Source organism: Gobio gobio (genome assembly GCF_949357685.1).
Source record: "Gobio gobio genome assembly, chromosome: 16".
NCBI lineage: Eukaryota > Metazoa > Chordata > Actinopteri > Cypriniformes > Gobionidae > Gobio > Gobio gobio.
This window is the reverse complement of record NC_137109.1, coordinates 9,495,878-9,515,073: the sequence shown is the minus strand read 5'-3', so window position 1 is coordinate 9,515,073 and position 19,196 is coordinate 9,495,878.

Here is a 19,196-nt window from a genome sequence, read left to right as displayed (position 1 = left end):
GACCTGAATTTTTTTTTACAGTGTACTTGATTACTGTACTTAAGTATTCTTTGGGGGATTTTTACTTTACTTGAGTACAATTAAAAATCAATACTTTTACCTTATTACATTGTTTAAGAAAGAAACTTAAAAATTTTTTTTACTCCTTACAATTTTATTTACAGTCAAAAAGTACTTCTTTTTTGGAGATCACTTCATTCTATTTTCCCTTGCTATTACCAAACCAATTGAATTGCGCTGATGCCCAGTTTAATTTAAATGTTTAATTAAAATGTATTTATTCTGCCAATGAGATTCATTTTCACATTCCATGAAATTGGTCAGACATGTTAATTGGTCCTTTGGAAGTGACGTCATGTCGCATCAATTACCTCAATGCAACACCTTGACCTGGGCTGCGTTTCCCAGAACCATCGTAAGCCTAAGTTGATCATAGAGACCATTAAGCTTACGATGGTTTTGGGAAACGCAGCCCTGGAAATTAGAGTGAGAGGCTTTTCAGCCCCAAAAGACGCTTGACACTCACAATTTTGAAAATCAGCTTCTGCTTAAAGGGATAGTTCTCCCAAAAATGAAAATGTGATGTTTGTCTGCTTACATGTAGGCGTCTTTGTTTCTTCAGTAGAACACAAATGAAGATTTTGAACTCCAATCATTGCAGTCTATCAGTCGTATAATGCATGTGAATGGTACATGACTACTAGCATCATCTATGAGAGTAAAAAAAACCTGCACAGACAAATCCATATTAAACTCCGCAGCTCGTGACAACACATTGATGTCCTAAGACATGAAACGATCGGTTTGTGCGAGAAACCGAACAGTATTTATATAATATTTTTACCTCAAAAACGATCTATGTCCGACACCCGTTCAGCGCGCCATCACTTCCGGTAAGTGTGGTCAATGTACATAATAATAATAATAATGATAATAATAATAATAATAATAATAATAATTTTTTACATTTATATAGCGCTTTGGCTTTGCGTTTTTTTGGGTACTCAAATCGCTTTACATATAGAAGGGGGAAATCTCCTCAACCAACACCAATGTGCAGCACCACCTGGATGATGTGACGGCAGCCATATTGCTCCAGAACGCCCACCACACACCGGCTTGTGGTGGAGAGGAGACGGAGTGATGAAGCCAGTCGGTATATGGGGATGATTAGGAGGCCATAATGGACAGAGGCCAATTTGGCCAGAAATGCCGGGGTTACACCCCTACTCTTTTCCGAAGGACATCCTAAGGTTTTTTTTAAGACCACAGAGAGTCAGGATCTCGGTTTAACGTCTCATGAGAAGGACAGTGCTCTTTGACAGTATATGGTCCCCTACTGGGGCGTTAGGACCTATACAGACCACAGGGTGAGCGCCCCCTGCTGGCCTCACTAACACATCTACCAGCAGAAACCTGATTTTCCCAGGAGGTCTCCCATCCGGGTACTGACCATGCTCAGCCCTGCTTAGCTTCAGTGGGAAACAAGTCTTGGGCAAAGTGTGATATGGCTGCTGGCAAATGATCAGACAGAGTGCCGTATCTCTCGCACGTATCTCTACGCCAGATTGTGTACATTGACCACACTTACCGGAAGTAATGGCACGCTGAACGGGTGTCGGACATAGAACATATTCGAGGTAAAAATTTTTTACAAATACAGTTCGGTTTCTCGCACAAACCGATCGTTTCGTGTCTTAGGACATCAATGTGTTGTCACGAGCTGCGGGGTTTAATATGGATTTGTCTGTGCATGTTTTTTTTTTACTCTCATAGATTTTGTTTCCATTCACAAGCATTATACGACTGACAGACTGCAACTGTTGGAGTTAAAAATCTTAATTTGTGTTCTATTGAAGAAACAAAGACACCTACATCTTGGATGCCCTGGAGATGAGCAAATAAATATCAAATTTCCATTTTTGGGTGAACTATCCCTTTAAGTTAAATCCGGGGTTTTACAGCTTTGAGTAGCATGTTGCATACTGGCATTAGGTAGTAGTCTTATAGTTTGATAATTAAATACCATTAAATTCAAACAGTTGTAAAGCAGGATAAACCCTTGTATGTGGTTCATTCACTTCATGTTTTTAGAGATTAAAAGCTTAAAGAAGAATCTCTAGTTTTCATTCTTGCTGCTACTTTTACGCTACTTTTACTTTTTTAATACTCAAGTACAATTTTACTTTTACTCAAGTATGATTCTGGTCAGATACTTTTACTTTTAATTGAGTAAAAATTTCATTCAGTACTTGTACTTTCACTTGAGTAACATTTTTGAGTACTTTTTACACCTCTGTACCCAGGCTGCTTTGGGGGCACCACTGACTTCCATAGTAGGAATGTATATTCCTTCAACACAACAAAGAAATGTATACATGTTTGGAACAACTTGAGGGTGAGAAAATGATAACAGAATTTTCCTTTTTGGCTGTCCAAGTCAAAGTTTACACCCTAAATGAAGAGGACCAGAGGGTTAATATTCAACTTATTTTCATCGATCATCAAGCTTGCACACACTGGTCATAGAAACAGACACGAAGATGTACCTTTAATTTCCCCAAGCTGATTGCTCTCTAAAAAACCCCGATCATCATGTTTTCAGCCCATTTCAAGTTTGATTTTGACGTGACATAAAGCGGTGAAATCTAAGTGGCTGAGTTGTTTATTTACTTTTTAATTCATCTTTCCATTAAAGCCACCATTGTCTTCCTCCAAGCCGATTTGATTAGTTCAGGCCGAAACAAGAGGCGGGATTTATCGCACAAACCAATCATAACCGATCGTATCCAATCATAGTGCGATAGAGGCACACCACCAAACTCACCGCAGGCTTAGGGTGTTACTGTTAAAAGTCAATGGGCTCAGGGGAGGCAAGCCTGCTGGTGTCACTGTTGTTTTTTAAGGTCACATTTTGTAATATTTGCATTGTTTAAATTTTTGTAATATGGACTTTCTCATCCAGTTTTTAACACAAAAAAGGTGCAAAAAAAAAGAAAAGATAACCAATAGCCTGCACATTTTCCAAACAATCTGATCGCAGCAATATTAAAGCTGCACCATGTTAAAAATGTTCAGCAGTCAGTCTGAACCAGTAATCACTTTTTTGACAATAGACCCTTTTCACAGACTGTGATGACGCGTTTTAACGGTCAGCAATATCGTAAATCCTGCAGCGTTTTTTGTATTTTCATTTTTAAAAATATATATGTACATTTATAACACTAATACTTTGTATTTTATTACTTTAGCATCAAATTACAATAAAAAAATTACCACTGCTGTGGGGGTGTTTAGTAATAGCGTCTATTGGAGTGATGGTGAAAATGAACATATTTCTCTCTTTTCACTGCCGTTATCAATCTGACTTTTTTTTTCTCCCTCTTTTTGAAAGTTGTGAAATCACAACTGTGGCGTTTTTCTTTTGCTATGTGAGCAAATGGGCACACAGAAAAATATTTAATGTATTCTCTCATTTACAGCTATAATATTTAACCCAACTATGACGACTTCCGATCTGAGAAACCCGGAAATGTGAAAAGGGTCTATTCTGAAATTCAAATATGTTATTTTTTTTAATTAATTTACTTAAATTATGACTATATTATTATGTAATTATTTGTCCCATTTTTATCTAAATATTTTTTTTAAATGTCATAAACTTTATATGACAGGATTATTTATTATGTATGATTAATATAGCCTAGCTAAATGATAAATTAATAATAACAATAATCAGGCTATAATCTATTAATTAACCTGTCTAAAATATATAATAATTATGTCTGACAAGCTCTGATAATGTATGGAATATTTAATATATTATCCATAAAAATAAATAAATAAATAAATAAATAAATAAACTATAGGCCTATACCTTTAGAAGCACGGATGTGTGTCACTGTCATCGCTTCTGCTTTAAGTCAGACAGTCGGAGCAACTATCTGACTGAAAGCAGAAGTCTGAAATGCTTCTCTGCAAAGTGTGCAATTCGCCTGAAGTTCATCATGAGTTACTGGATAGACCCATTGATACCTTTTTTCTATTCAGCCCTATATCTGGAGATCCTCTTGCGTTCAAACGGTGGACGCGAGCTCGACCTGTTTTAAAAAAAAATGCGCAAGTTTACAGCATATGTTCTCGAAACTCAGATGCTATGGTCAACAATGGCGCTAAAACGCAATCACGCGCAAATGAGCTTCTCTACTACTTATTGTGAAATTGATTTCTTTATATTTGCTATCAGTATTCTCCGCACTGCAAAATCCTTATGTGTCTATTGAACTGTGTGTAGACCTATGTAAAATACGGGACAAATCCGTCATTTTGCTTGTAAATACGGGACGATTCCGTATTTCACGGGACGGGTGGCAACCCTAGTAGTAAATGCTGCTCCGTCTGAAATCACTGCGAGTTTGAGACGTTTATTTGACGGGGATTTGAAAAATCAACACGCGTCAAACATCTTTCCAAACATGAGAAGCATTTATGAACCAAGTCACTTCATTACGACAGTTGAGCATCCTTCTGAGAGATGATGTGATTTACACAAAATAAGGCACACACCATATATTATTTCATAGTATTCTATAAAGTGATAAAGGCGTCGATAGGCATTGAAGTATAAATATACTTTATTATCATGAAAACACCCGAGAAGGCTTGAAGAACTCAGATAAACCATATTGTCGCAGTCGTGTGTTTATTAGTCATGTTTAATCAATCAAAGCGGTTCAATCTTCTGTTTATTCAGCTACAGTGATAGTATGATGCTGTGGCGGAGGGGGCGTGGTTTTGCGAGGTCTGTAGCGGGAGAGAGAGGGCGGAGCCGAGCGGTGAGTAAGTAGGTCAAGTGCAGATGAATAACACCTGAGTCTGATTGCAGTAATTGGCATGGAGAGACTGCATATAAGCCGCAGCGGGGAGAGAGATGGGAGATAGAGCTTTGGACTGGGACCTCGCGCATCTGCTGAGCTGAGAAAAGCATTGAAATCCGAGTGATTAAGCCAACGTATTTTTGAGAGTGTTTTGCTGTGTTGATGCGCCCACGAGCGTCTGTTTTGTTTGTTTATAAAGTATCACAGATCACAGAGCTGTGCTGCACTGACAAGCTGCGCATTAAAATAATCACAGCCTTTGCCAAATGACGTGCAGTTAAATTTGATTAATACTCGGTCCTTCAATGTGTGTGTCACAGGTTGGGGATACGGTGGCACCACGCCGACCGACCTCCCCGTTAACCCCTTGGCAGTGCCCTTCCGAGGAGCTACCCCACAGCCCAGAGACGACAGACGATAGAGTAACAATTTAAAAGACTTTATTATTTAAAAGATTCTATAATTGGGAGCTGCTCTCAATGTGGACGGATGGTAAGTATCTGGACGCCCAGGTCAGGTCCGATGGTGGGTGAGTATGGCACTGTTGGGGAGAGGCTCTCGAACACAGTGGCACAGGTCCTTACCCCGGGGGCCGTTCCTTCTTTTACAACAGGGGCTCAATGAGGGTGTTATTGACCGTTGTTTTCTATCTCACAGGATCGGGATTCTGCCAGCCAAGCTAGACACCACTACAGGAGGCAGGAATTCTTCCGAGGACGGGCCGAAACCAGCAAGGGACGGACAGGAAAGTGGCCGCATTAATTTCACAGCAACAGTTGGATTAAAGTGAGTACACTGACGTTGAGCTTCTGTTCCACAGGATCAGCCTGGGCCACGGCCGGGAAGGATCGTCGACTCGGGCAGAAACGGCAAATGGGCGTTCAGCTGTGGTGGCTCAGCATAGAAGACAACACTTTAGACTGTAGTGGCTCAGCATATAGATATCAATGCAACAGCATGAAGAGGGGAGACATTCGGAATGTTCAGTGTAACTTCAAAGAAGAGTACTCACAATGGGCGTTCGGCTGTGGTGGCTCAGCATAGAAGACAGTAATTTAGGCTGTGGTGGCTCAGTATAGAAGACTTGGCTTAGCATAGAAGACCGTGCTTTAGATGGTGGTGGCTCAGTATAGATATCAATGCAACAGCATGAAGAGGGGAGACATTCAGAATGTTCAGTGTAACTTCAAAGAAGAGTACTCACAATGGGCGTTCGGCTGTGGTGGCTCAGTATAAAAGACAACACTTTAGACTGTAGAGGCTCAGCATAGAAGACCGTGCTTTAGATGGTGGTGGCTCAATATAGATATCAATGCAACAGCATGAAGAGGGGAGACATTCAGAATGTTCAGTGTAACTTCAAAGAAGAGTACTCACAATGGGCGTTCGGCTGTGGTGGCTCAGTATAGAAGACAACACTTTAGACTGTAGTGGCTCAGCATAGAAGACAGTGCTTTAGATGGTGGTGGCTCAGTATAGATATCAATGCAACAGCATGAAGAGGGGAGACATTCAGAATGTTCAGTGTAACTTCAAAGAAGAGTACTCACAATGGGCGTTCGGCTGTGGTGGCTCAGCATAGAAGACCGTGCTTTAGATGGTGGTGGCTCAGTATAGATATCAATGCAACAGCATGAAGAGGGGAGACATTCAGAATGTTCAGTGTAACTTCAAAGACGAGTACTCACAATGGGCGTTCGGCTGTGGTGGCTCAGTATAGAAGACAACACTTTAGACTGTAGTGGCTCAGCATAGATATCAATGCAACAGCATGAAGAGGGGAGACATTCAGAATGTTCAGTGGTACTTCAAAGAAGAGTACTCACAATGGGCGTTCGGCTGTGGTGGCTCAGTATAGAAGACAACACTTTAGACTGTAGTGGCTCAGCATAGAAGACCGTGCTTTAGATGGTGGTGGCTCAGTATAGATATCAATGCAACAGCATGAAGAGGGGAGACATTCAGAATGTTCAGTGTAACTTCAAAGAAGAGTACTCACAATGGGCGTTCGGCTGTGGTGGCTCAGTATAGATATCAATGCAACAGCATGAAGAGGGGAGACATTCAGAATGTTCAGTGTAACTTCAAAGAAGAGTACTCACAATGGGCGTTCGGCTGTGGTGGCTCAGCATAGAAGACAGTACTTTAGGCCGTGGTGGCTCAGTATAGAAGACAACACTTTAGACTGTAGTGGCCCAGCATATAAGTATCAATGCAACAGTATGAATAGAGGAGACATTCAGAAGGTTCAGTGTAACTTCAAAGAAGAGTACTCACAATGGGCGTTCGGCTGCGGTGGCTCAGTATAGAAGACAACACTTTAGACTGTAGTGGCTCAGCATAGATATCAATGCAACAGCATGAAGAGGGGAGACATTCAGAATGTTCAGTGTAACTTCAAAGAAGAGTACTCACAATGGGCGTTCGGCTGTGGTGGCTCAGTATAGAAGACAACACTTTAGACTGTAGTGGCTCAGCATAGAAGACCGTGCTTTAGATGGTGGTGGCTCAGTATAGATATCAATGCAACAGCATGAAGAGGGGAGACATTCAGAATGTTCAGTGTAACTTCAAAGAAGAGTACTCACAATGGGCGTTCGGCTGTGGTGGCTCAGTATAGATATCAATGCAACAGCATGAAGAGGGGAGACATTCAGAATGTTCAGTGTAACTGTGCGTTCACACCGCCGCCGGCGAGAGCGTCAAAGTGGCCGGAAGTCATTCATTCTCAATGGGAGCCCGGCGGCGAGCTCCGGCGAGAGCGGCGCGGCGCGTCTTGGACGATTTGGGCGTCGAGGAGAGTTGGGATCAGGTCAACTTTATGGTAATGAGCTACGACGCGCTTCGGCGGCAGCCGGCGGCAACCAATGGGAATGTAGAAGTGCTCCGCTTGAGATGATTCTAGAGAACGCAGCGCTGTAAACTTTGGTTCCGACCACATTAGTTCCCAAGCAAAATAGAGAGAGGTTGATCACTGCTGGTGCGGCGGGTTTGATAAGAAGATGCGCAACATTATTTATACACCACACAAATGGCTTTTAATTGGTTTATTTCGTTAGCAAACATGTAACTATAATTGTTAAGTTCTTTCCATCGATCTGCTTTTTTTTTTACTTTCACATTTAAATGATTTCATGAGGTTATATTATACGGTTATACCCTACTTGTGGTCAGTCAGCACAAACGCCGATCAACATGATTGTTTGCTTTGCAGCCCCTTTAAATGCTGTTTCAAAAAAGACCAAGCATTCGATCTACGTCAGAGCGGCAGCGCGTCCACGAATCTTCTACAGCGTCGATGGCAGGGCGGCCAGAGCGAAGTTTGACGCTCTCGCCGGCGGCGGTGTGAACGCACAGTAACTTCAAAGAAGAGTACTCACAATGGGCGTTCGGCTGTGGTGGCTCAGCATAGAAGACAGTACTTTAGGCCGTGGTGGCTCAGTGTAGAAGACAACACTTTAGACTGTAGTGGCCCAGCATATAAGTATCAATGCAACAGCATGAATAGAGGAGACATTCAGAAGGTTCAGTGTAACTTCAAAGAAGAGAACTCACAATGGGCGTTCGGCTGCGGTGGCTCAGTATAGAAGACAACACTTTAGACTGTAGTGTCTCAGCATATAAGTATCAATGAAACAGCATGAATAGAAGAGACATTCAGAATGTTCAGTGTATCTTCAAAGAAGAGTACTCACAATGGGCGTTCGGCTGTGGTGGCTCAGCATAGAAGACAGTACTTTAGGCTGTGGTGGCTCAGTATAGAAGACAACACTTTAGACTGTAGTGGCCCAGCATATAAGTATCAATGCAACAGCATGAATAGAGGAGACATTCAGAAGGTTCAGTGTAACTTCAAAGAAGAGTACTCACAATGGGCGTTCGGCTGCGGTGGCTCAGTATAGAAGACAACACTTTAGACTGTAGTGTCTCAGCATATAAGTATCAATGAAACAGCATGAATAGAAGAGACATTCAGAATGTTCAGTGTATCTTCAAAGAAGAGTACTCACAATGGGCGTTCGGCTGTGGTGGCTCAGCATAGAAGACAGTACTTTAGGCTGTGGTGGAATAGGTATTCGGCTGTGGTTGCGTTCCACTTAGACGCTTGGATCCTCCGCCCATCGACACGTTGTTGTTGCAGTTCTTTCCCTCGCTGCAAGCACTGTACGCTACCCCACACGTGCAATCACCGCAATCTCACTCTCATTAATCGTGCAATGTTCAGCAAACACCAGTAACACTCTAGTTCCCTCAAAACTAGAACACTGCTCAAATCCAGCGAGATATTTCCATGCCGGTCGATGGCGGACATCTAGTGAAACCACACAGCTTTATTCCTGATAACAGATAACGTTCCGGGTCTTAGTCACCCCGTGACACCCCCCCCTACCAATGGGTTCTAGTCCCTAGAACCCCGGACCAGACGTCCACTCACCATACCTCACCGGCGGTTGTCCCTGATTGTCACGCTGTGAGCGTCGGGGCGGTGATGGCGGAGAGGGTAAAGGTCCATGGTCCGCTACGGGTTCTGGTTCCTCAGGAATCACTCCCCAGCCTATTCCTAAGGGTTCAGGCATCCCAAGGGGCATCGGGTCCGTCCTCACCGGTCCCGGATAATTGGGACAGGGCCGAAGCAAGTTACGATGCAACACTCTTTCGGGACCCAGCCTCCCCTCGGGTCGGAGGACATATACCGGCTGATTTGGATCTTTTTGCCGGTCCACCACATAAGGCATAGCCTCCCACCGGTCACTCAACTTCCCTTTCCCTTGACGTCGATTATCCCTCACTACTACTCGCTCTCCCGGCAACAACGGGGCCTCTTTAGCAGTACGGTCGTACAATCTCTTACTCTTAGCTGCGGCCCTGCTTAGGTGTTCGGTGACTCTCTCGTAGGCAGCGTGTAGCTGTTGGTGATGCCGACTCACCCACTCAGTAGTGCTCGGGGTACCCGTTGTCGGTACGGTTCCCCAAAGGAGATCAACTGGCAACCTTACGTGCCTCCCAAACATCAAGAAAGCGGGGGCGAAGCCCGTAATGCTGTGGATGCTATTATTATACGCTTGTAATAGGGAAGGGAGGCATTCTGCCCATGCGCTCTGTTGGTCCGCCTCTAGGGTCCCCAGCAAACCCAATAGGGTCTGGTTGAATCTCTCGCACCCCCCATTCCCCTGGGGGTGGTACGGGGTAGTGTGGGTCTTTCGGCACCCATACAGTTGGCACAATTCAGCGATCACCCGAGACTCAAAGTTTGGGCCCTGATCCGACAGGAGGACCTCTGGGCATCCGAAGGGTTGGAACACAGCTTTCCAGAGGGCTGCAGCTGTAGTAGTAGCCGTCTGGTCCGGAGTGGGAATAGCCCAAGAATACTTAGTAAATAAGTCTGTGACTACCAGGATGTTCTGAAATGGGTCAGCCGGCCGGCTCAACGTCAAGAAGTCTACCCCCACCATATGTAACGGTGCCCGTGGTCGTACTGGGACAAGGGGGGCTTTCACTTCCTTCCGGGCCTTAAACAGCAGACAGCGGGGACAACCTCGGACAAACTCACCCACCGTTGCTCCCATCCTAGCCCAGAAGAAATGTCTCCTCAATAGCGACAAAGTCCTATCCTGGCCTTGATGGCCCATCTGGGTATGGTAGGCGTGGAGTAACGGCTGCACCTGCCCTGCCGGTACCACCACCTGGTACACTGGCTCACGGGTGACAGGATCCTGGAATGCCCGGCAGATCACACCCTCCTTTAAACAGAGCCTCTCCCACTGGCCACGGAGCAAACTCATCGTCTCCGTCTGTCTCGCAACATCCCTCAATAGGGAGCCCTTCTCCAGCCACTTCCGAACGACCATCAAATCAGCATCCCTCTCCTGCAGCTCCTTCCAACGCGTAGGGTCCCAGCCCCAACTCTCGGGAACATCGCTGTTACCTGCTCCGGGGGCTTCCACTATTCCCACCAGGAATTCCTCTTGGTCCTCCCTCGGAGGGGCCTCGCCTAGGTTCTCCCCATGGTGCACCGGGAGCCTGGACAGTACGTCCGCGTTAGCATGTTCTCGTCCTGGCCGATGCCGGATCTGATAGTCGTAGTTAGCCAGCTGAGCCACCCAGCGTTGCTCGACTGCGCCCAACTTTGCTGTATGCAAGTGTACCAAGGGATTATTATCTGTCACCACCTGTACCTTAGCTCCCCACAGGTAGTCCTTGAACTTTTCACTCATGGCCCACTTCATCGCCAGTAGCTCGATTTTAAAGGAACTATAATTGGAGTCGTTCCGTTCCGCCGGGTGGAGGCTCCGACTGGCATAGGCGATCACTCGTTCCTCGCCTTGTTGTCGTTGCGCCAGTACGGCACCCAACCCCAAGTTACTTGCGTCGGTGTACAGGACGAATGGGAGCGAGAAGTCGGCATATGCCAGTATTGGGGCCCGTAGCAGTTGTTGTTGGAGACTTCGGAAGGCTATTTCGCATGCGTCGCTCCAGGTCACGGAAGGGGAGCCACGACCCCGCAACCGTGCCGTGCCCACAAGCAGTTGATTTAATGGCTTGGCTATCTTGGAGAAGTCTTGAATAAAGCGCCGATAATAGCCCACAAACCCCAGGAATGACCGCACCTGTCGAACCGTCTTCGGAGGCTCCCACTCTTGTACCGCCCTCACTTTCTCTGGATCGGGGGAGACTCCTGCCGCACTGACGCAATGACCCAGGAACTTGACCTCCTGCCTAAACAGCTGGCACTTGTCCGGCCGCAACTTCAGCCCGTATTTTTCCATCGCCTGGAACACTTGCTCCAGGTGGAGTAGATGGCTAGCAAAGTCTGGGGAGAAGACGATCACGTCGTCCAGATAGACCAACGTGGAGTCCACCAACTGACCTCCCAGACACCGCTGCATCAGCCTCTGGAAGGTGGCGGGGGCGTTGCAAAGGCCGAACGGCATCCGTTCCCACTCGAAGAGACCAAAGGGGGTCGTAAATGCGGTCTTCTCCCGATCCCCCTCCTCTACCTGGACCTGCCAGTACCCACTGGCAAGATCCAACGTGGAGTACCAGGCAGCTTTGGTTAAACTAGTCAACGAGTCTTCGATCCGGGGCAGGGGGAAGGCGTCTTTCTTGGTCACACTATTCAGCTTCCTGTAATCTACACAGAATCTCCACGCTCCGCTCTTCTTTTGGACCAGGACAATCGGAGCCGCCCAAGGGCTACTGCTTTCGCGAACGATGCCTCTCTCTATCATCCCCTGTAACAGGGTACGAACTTCGGAGTATAAGGTCGGTGGTACCGGTCGATAGCGCTCCCGGCTGGGTGCAGCGTCCCCCGTAGGGATCTGGTGCCTCACAATGCCCGTGCATCCATAGTCCTCTTCATGGGTGGAGAATATATGCCGCCATTTGTTCAACAAAGCTTGGAGCTGACGCTGTTGTTCCTCCTCTAGCCCCTCTCCCTGTAGAGCTTCGCTGGTCAGATGGTCAGGCACTTCAGTGCCGCCCAGACCCATTCGCTGGCCCTCAGGTGCAATAGCCACCTCCACAACTGCTGCATCCACTCGACTGAAGCATACGTCTCGACTTTCCCGTACCTGTTGAGGCTCCACTGCCGTTACTCGAGCCAGTTGCTGATGTCGATAAAGACTGACGGGATAAGGACTGGTGTTCCGGACTTTGACAATTACTCTGCCTCGGCAGATGGCGGCGAGCCCTCGGGCGACTTCGACGGCCCGGCACGCCCCGTGTGGTTCCACAAGAACCCAGCCCTCCTGACGACTTGACCGTACTGGCAACCGAGCCCAGACGAAAGCCTCGCTCCTAGCTGGAACAGAAAGGGCATACCTGCAGGCCACTCGTCCGGTCTCCTCCCAGTCCCATTGTGCTCGAGCACCATAAATCCGTCGACAATCTGCGATTATACCTTCCCACTCCCTTGCTTCTTTTGATGGGAGCCTCGGAGCGGGCCGACTCCGGAACAACTCCTCCCAACACTCCGATATCACATTCATGCCCAGAAGAGCTCGTGGGCTCCCAGACACTGATCCCGGACGATGACAATGCCCTTCTGTTGGACTCCGACCCCTCTGATCTGGAAGTCAGCCACTACGTATCCGATATACGGGATGTCCAGTCCATTCGCCCCTCTAAGGGTGAGCCAGGGTGCTTCGGTTTCTGGGCTGCGACATTCATGGAAGAGTTCTCGAGACAAGCTTTCTGCGAACAAGGTGACTTGTGAACCAGTATCAACCAGACACTGAAGTTTGGTGCCGTTAACTTGGATTTCAACCGTCGGACAGCGTCCAACTAACTGGTCTCTAGGAATGGGCAAGGAAGGGGGGTCAATTGTGGGGGTCCCGACCACTTGACCCACAGTGGCCGGTAACCTTAAAAACCCCCTTGTGACCCACGCCGCGAACCACACTGGCGGCTCATATGTCCCGCCTCCCCACAGTGATTACAGATTGGCCGTCCTTGATCATCCCACTGGAACCGAGCTGGGCCTGGTCTTCCCGGTCGGCGTCCCATCTCCCGACTTCCCTCGGAATGAGACCGCTCCCGCAACAAAGGCACCCCACCAGGACGACCCCGTTGGAGCTCGCCGATCAAGGTCTTAGAAAGTTCGGCCATCTGTTCCTTAACATCTTTCATGAGCTCTGCTCGTAGCTCTTGCTTCCAATCGTCCACCGTCGGAGCAGTGAGGGGACGGACCCCGCTCGCGGCCATGCAAGCGGGCGGATCAGGAGTCTCGGCGTGATCAGCTTCTTGGGCCAGAGCCTCACGGCGGAGGGCTTCAAAAGTCAACGTGGGGTCTTGGCGAAGCTGTAACCGCAAACTCTGACGGATCGGCCCGTCACGAAGCCCCAACAGGAATTGGTCTCGTAATAAGGTATCTTCTTCTCCCAAGCCATGATCCGCTCGTTCCTTCAGGCGGGTATACTGCTCTCGGAGACGCAAGGAATAAGCACGAAGGTTCTGTCGGGGGCCTTGTCGGAAATTGAAGAACTGGGCCCGGAGCGCCGCAACTGGAGTGGTGTCCCCATATAATTCAGTAAGGAAATCGTAAACTGTCTTGGCAGTGGCTCTGACAGCTCTGGGTGCGGCCTGGACCTCCCTCTTGGCTTCCCCCTCGAGGGACCCCACTACAAACTGCAGTTTCTGTGGCTCACTCAGCCCTTGTAACCCAGCCAAGTATTCGGTCCGAGTCTTCCACTCGTATAAGTTCAATTCCGAGCCAGGCCCCCCGAAACGCTGCACCCACGGTGCTCCCATGAAAACGGGCATAACTTGGGGTCTAGCGGCCAGTCCCTCTTCATCCGCCATCTCTTAGCTACGGGTGCTCAACGCAGAAAGGCAACCCTGCCGACTACGCCAGATGTCACAGGTTGGGGATACGGTGGCACCACGCCGACCGACCTCCCCGTTAACCCCTTGGCAGTGCCCTTCCGAGGAGCTACCCCACAGCCCAGAGACGACAGACGATAGAGTAACAATTTAAAAGACTTTATTATTTAAAAGATTCTATAATTGGGAGCTGCTCTCAATGTGGACGGATGGTAAGTATCTGGACGCCCAGGTCAGGTCCGATGGTGGGTGAGTATGGCACTGTTGGGGAGAGGCTCTCGAACACAGTGGCACAGGTCCTTACCCCGGGGGCCGTTCCGTCTTTTACAACAGGGGCTCAATGAGGGTGTTATTGACCGTTGTTTTCTATCTCACAGGATCGGGATTCTGCCAGCCAAGCTAGACACCACTACAGGAGGCAGGAATTCTTCCGAGGACGGGCCGAAACCAGCAAGGGACGGACAGGAAAGTGGCCGCATTAATTTCACAGCAACAGTTGGATGAAAGTGAGTACACTGACGTTGAGCTTCTGTTCCACAGGATCAGCCTGGGCCACGGCCGGGAAGGATCGTCGACTCGGGCAGAAACGGCAAATGGGCGTTCAGCTGTGGTGGCTCAGCATAGAAGACAACACTTTAGACTGTAGTGGCTCAGCATATAGATATCAATGCAACAGCATGAAGAGGGGAGACATTCGGAATGTTCAGTGTAACTTCAAAGAAGAGTACTCACAATGGGCGTTCGGCTGTGGTGGCTCAGCATAGAAGACAGTACTTTAGGCTGTGGTGGAATAGGTATTCGGCTGTGGTTGCGTTCCACTTAGACGCTTGGATCCTCCGCCCATCGACACGTTGTTGTTGCAGTTCTTTCCCTCGCTGCAAGCACTGTACGCTACCCCACACGTGCAATCACCGCAATCTCACTCTCATTAATCGTGCAAAGTTCAGCAAACACCAGTAACACTCCAATTCCCTCAAAACTAGAACACTGCTCAAATCCAGCGAGATATTTCCATGCCGGTCGATGATGGCGGACATCTAGTGAAACCACACAGCTTTATTCCTGATAACAGTCAAAGATGCTCCCCTACTGTCGTCTTGTTTCTCACAACGCCAAGTGGAACACTTATCTTTCTAGTGGTAGCTCCGACGTGTAATCCTTTCCCCTTTAACTCCACGACTGATAACTCGTCACCACATGCACGAATTCCCTGGAAGATGCTGGCCAGATCAACTGAGCACGTCCTCTCAACACTGCGCTTGCCGATTCTTCCCAAGAAGAGCTCACGCCACAAATTATCCACGCCACAGCTTACATGACCACACGTCTGCAGAACGCTGCTTTTATCTCCCTCCTCCCACATATCACCCGCGCCTTTGTTCACTCACACAGGTGCGGCCAGTCTCTCATCATCAACATGAGCTGTCTCGAGCTCATGCGCACTAGCCACCGGAACCGGACTCAGGGTTTCCGGAAAGACGTCCGGGGGGAAAGGGGCACAGCCAAAGAAACGTTCCGGGTCTTAGTCACCCCGTGACATGTGTTGCAAGATGCTTCCCATGTTCTATCAGTCTGTCATCGCTAGTGCCCTGTTTTACGCCGTTGTGTGCTGGGGCACTGGGATTAAAGCTGGAGATGCCAAAAGGCTGAATAAGCTTATTTAGAAGGCAGGCTTTGTCAATGGAGTGGATCTAGACATGTTTGAGGTTGTTAAAGAGACGAGAATAATGTCCAAGCTGCTGACCATCACAAAAATACCTCACACTCCCTCCATGACATGCTTGCTGGAATGAGAAGTACATTGAGCAACCGACTGATCCAGCCACTGTGCAACAGAGAACGCTACAGGGGGTCATTTACAAAGACTTTACAATTCATCTATCCTGTGCCGAGGTATCATTAACCTTTCATTCTAGGAACTAGGTCACTACACCCATTGTATAGCTGTACTTTATGCAGTTACAGGTGCTGTAGGAGATCTGGGTAAATGCTAACTTTAGCCTGATAGCACTGATTCCACCCTCTCTGCAAATCGCCGTCCAAAGCCACGCCTCCTAAAAGCATGAACGCGCACAGCCCAGAAGACCAGAGATAATGTACTACTGCAATACATCATGTGTCATTCACCAGTTAGAAAACTTTATAGTACAGTTAGTAACAGTACAACATACCAAACTCTAAAAAAAACAGAATTAGATGCAGCAAGTTTTCGGTTTGTTTAGCTAGTAAAACTTGTCAGTGTTTTGTTTTGGAGGATTGCACTGGAGGATGCACGTCGTGTTCAAAATCTGGGTAACTGTAGAACATTGTTTATTAAAACTTGTTAGAAGGCCACTTGTTGTCAGTTCTGAAGGAAGGTCCGGTTGTTGTTGCTGCTTGTTGCCATTCTCGCTCTGACTGCACAGCGTACGTGAATGCACTTATGACGTAGGATGTCTGCGTGAAGTGGCTGCGCAGTGGTATGCAAACACATTGACCGACAGGGAACACATGCTATAGGATCGTTCGGACCGAACGCAAGGATTGAACAAACATTTTATGGTCCAATGCCTTCCACAGACGATATATATTTATAAAAATACATTTAGACCGCTTAACAGAGTGATTGCAAGCAGGATATGAGGAGACTTTCAACCAGCATAACAAAAAAATGTATTATTGTTTGACTGGTTTTTATTTATATTTGACTATATTTGAAACTTCAAACAAGATGTGCAATAATTACAGTTTTTTTGGCACTTTGTTTATTTATTAAATGTGTATAGTATGTTTTTGAGTGTACTGTGAGTACATTACTGTCTTCATGTATTGCTGCTAACGCACTTTCATTTCCCAATGGGGATCAATAAAGTAGCTACTACTATACTATGTGAGGTCACAGTGTAGGTGTCATGCTTCCAGCCTGTCTTGTGAAGACCCTTTGGTTATTTCCTGTTTTGTGCCATGTTTTGTAGTTCTTTGGAGCTTTTCATGTTGATTAGTCTCCCCCAGGTGTGTCTTGTTAATTTGTTGAGCTTGTTTGCGCCTGTGTATTTAAAACCCTTGTGTCTCCTATGTTCTTTGTCAGGTCTTGTCCAACATGGATGTACGTTTGGTGCGACTCATTCTTTTATCTGTTCCTTGGTTCTCTGATCTCTGTGGTTTTTGTTATGCCCAGGTTCGCCCATGCTCCCAGGCCCATCTCTGCCATGTCTGGGACCATGTCCTGTCTCCCTGCACAGGCCTGGCCCACCCTGTTCTGCCTCCATTCCACCACCCTCCTAGACTGTTTCCTGTGGAGCGTCTGGAATCCACTCCTTAAGTGGGGGGCTCTGTCATGATTCCAGCCTGTGTTTCCCTGTCTTGTGAAGACTCTTTGGTTATTTCCAGTTTTGTGCCATGTTTTGTAGTTCTTTGGAGCTTTTCATGTTGATTAGTCTCCCCAGGTGTGTCTTGTTAATTTGTTGAGCTTGTTTGCCCCTGTGTATTTAAACCCTTGTCTCCTATGTTCTTTGTCAGGTCTTGTCCTACATGGACCCAGCTAACAAAAAGTTGTTGTCAGAACGTTTTGTTAACATTCCCTTTAAGTTATCAAAACGTTATTTGGGAATGTTTTGTACACGTTTAAAACGTCCAGTTTTTTTAATGTATTAAGAACGTTTTTTGTGGGGTCTCTGCGAACGTTACAGGAACATTCCATTCAATTATTTTGAAAACATTACGAAAACGTTATTATGGAATGTTCTTTAAATGTTTCAAATGTGCGTTTTCTTCATATATTAAGAACGTTTTTTCTTGGTTTATGTGAACGTTGCGGAAACATTCCATTCTATCATCTTGAAAACGTTATGAAAACGTTATTACGGAATGTTCTTTAAATGTTTAAAATGTCCGGTTTTTTTTATGTATTAAGAACGTTTTCTCTTGGTTTATGTGAAAGTTACAGAAACATTCCATTCTATCATCTTGAAAATGTTATGAGAACGTTTTCAATGAACATTATGAGAACATCAGTCAAGCAACATGCTAAAGACGTTGCAAGAACGTTGTTATGAGAACGTTTTTGCGCAACATTATGAGAACATCAGTCAAGCACAAATAACATGATTAAGACGTTGCAAGAACGTTGTTATGAGAACGTTTTCACTCAACATTATGGGAACATCAGTCAAGCACAAAAAACATGATAAAGACGTTGCAAGAACGTTGTAGTGAGAACGTTTTCACTGAACATTATGAGAACATCAGTCAAGCACAAAAAACATGATAAAGACGTTGCAAGAACGTTGTTATGAGAACACAAACAATTATTTTTGACGGATGCATTCAGATTCTGGTGCTGCTTTGGTGACTTCTTTTCACTTTTTAACCTGTATTTCTTTTTCCCTGTGAGAAGACTTGATACATCCTGAAACACAGAGCATTACGTCAATGCAATCAGTTGTAACACTAGCCAGCTGTGATTACTGAAGCCAGGTGATTCCACACCTGAGCTGGCAAGATGGCTGGCTCACATGTACCTGGCCATGTGACAGTACTCTGCTAACACAGGGCCAGGCCACAGTGCATATTGGCATAATAATACCATATGAGCGTACTGTATGTGAATAGCAATTAAAGAGACACTCCCATGTAACAATTCCATGCTGAGTTCAGAACACAAATGTGCAGCACAAACAGTTTGCTTACAAATCCTGCAGTATCCACGTTTTTCCAATGTTGAGAAACAGGGGCTGCATCCGAAAACTGACTTGTTGCCTCGCTGCCTTATCAGACAATGACTTCTTAGGCAGTGTAACAGTTTAATGATCTACAGCAAAATAGAGAGAGCTTTGGTGAGAACTAAACAAATATGTAACTACTACATTAGTAATTTCTCGCTAGAAATGACATCAGAAGTGGAAAATGTTGGTCAAAAATGTACATTTACACACAAATGACCAGCACACGCAACTTTCGGACGCCATCTTTTTTCCGCCAGCTCAACTGTCACAGAATGGAACGCACAGGATTGTGGGA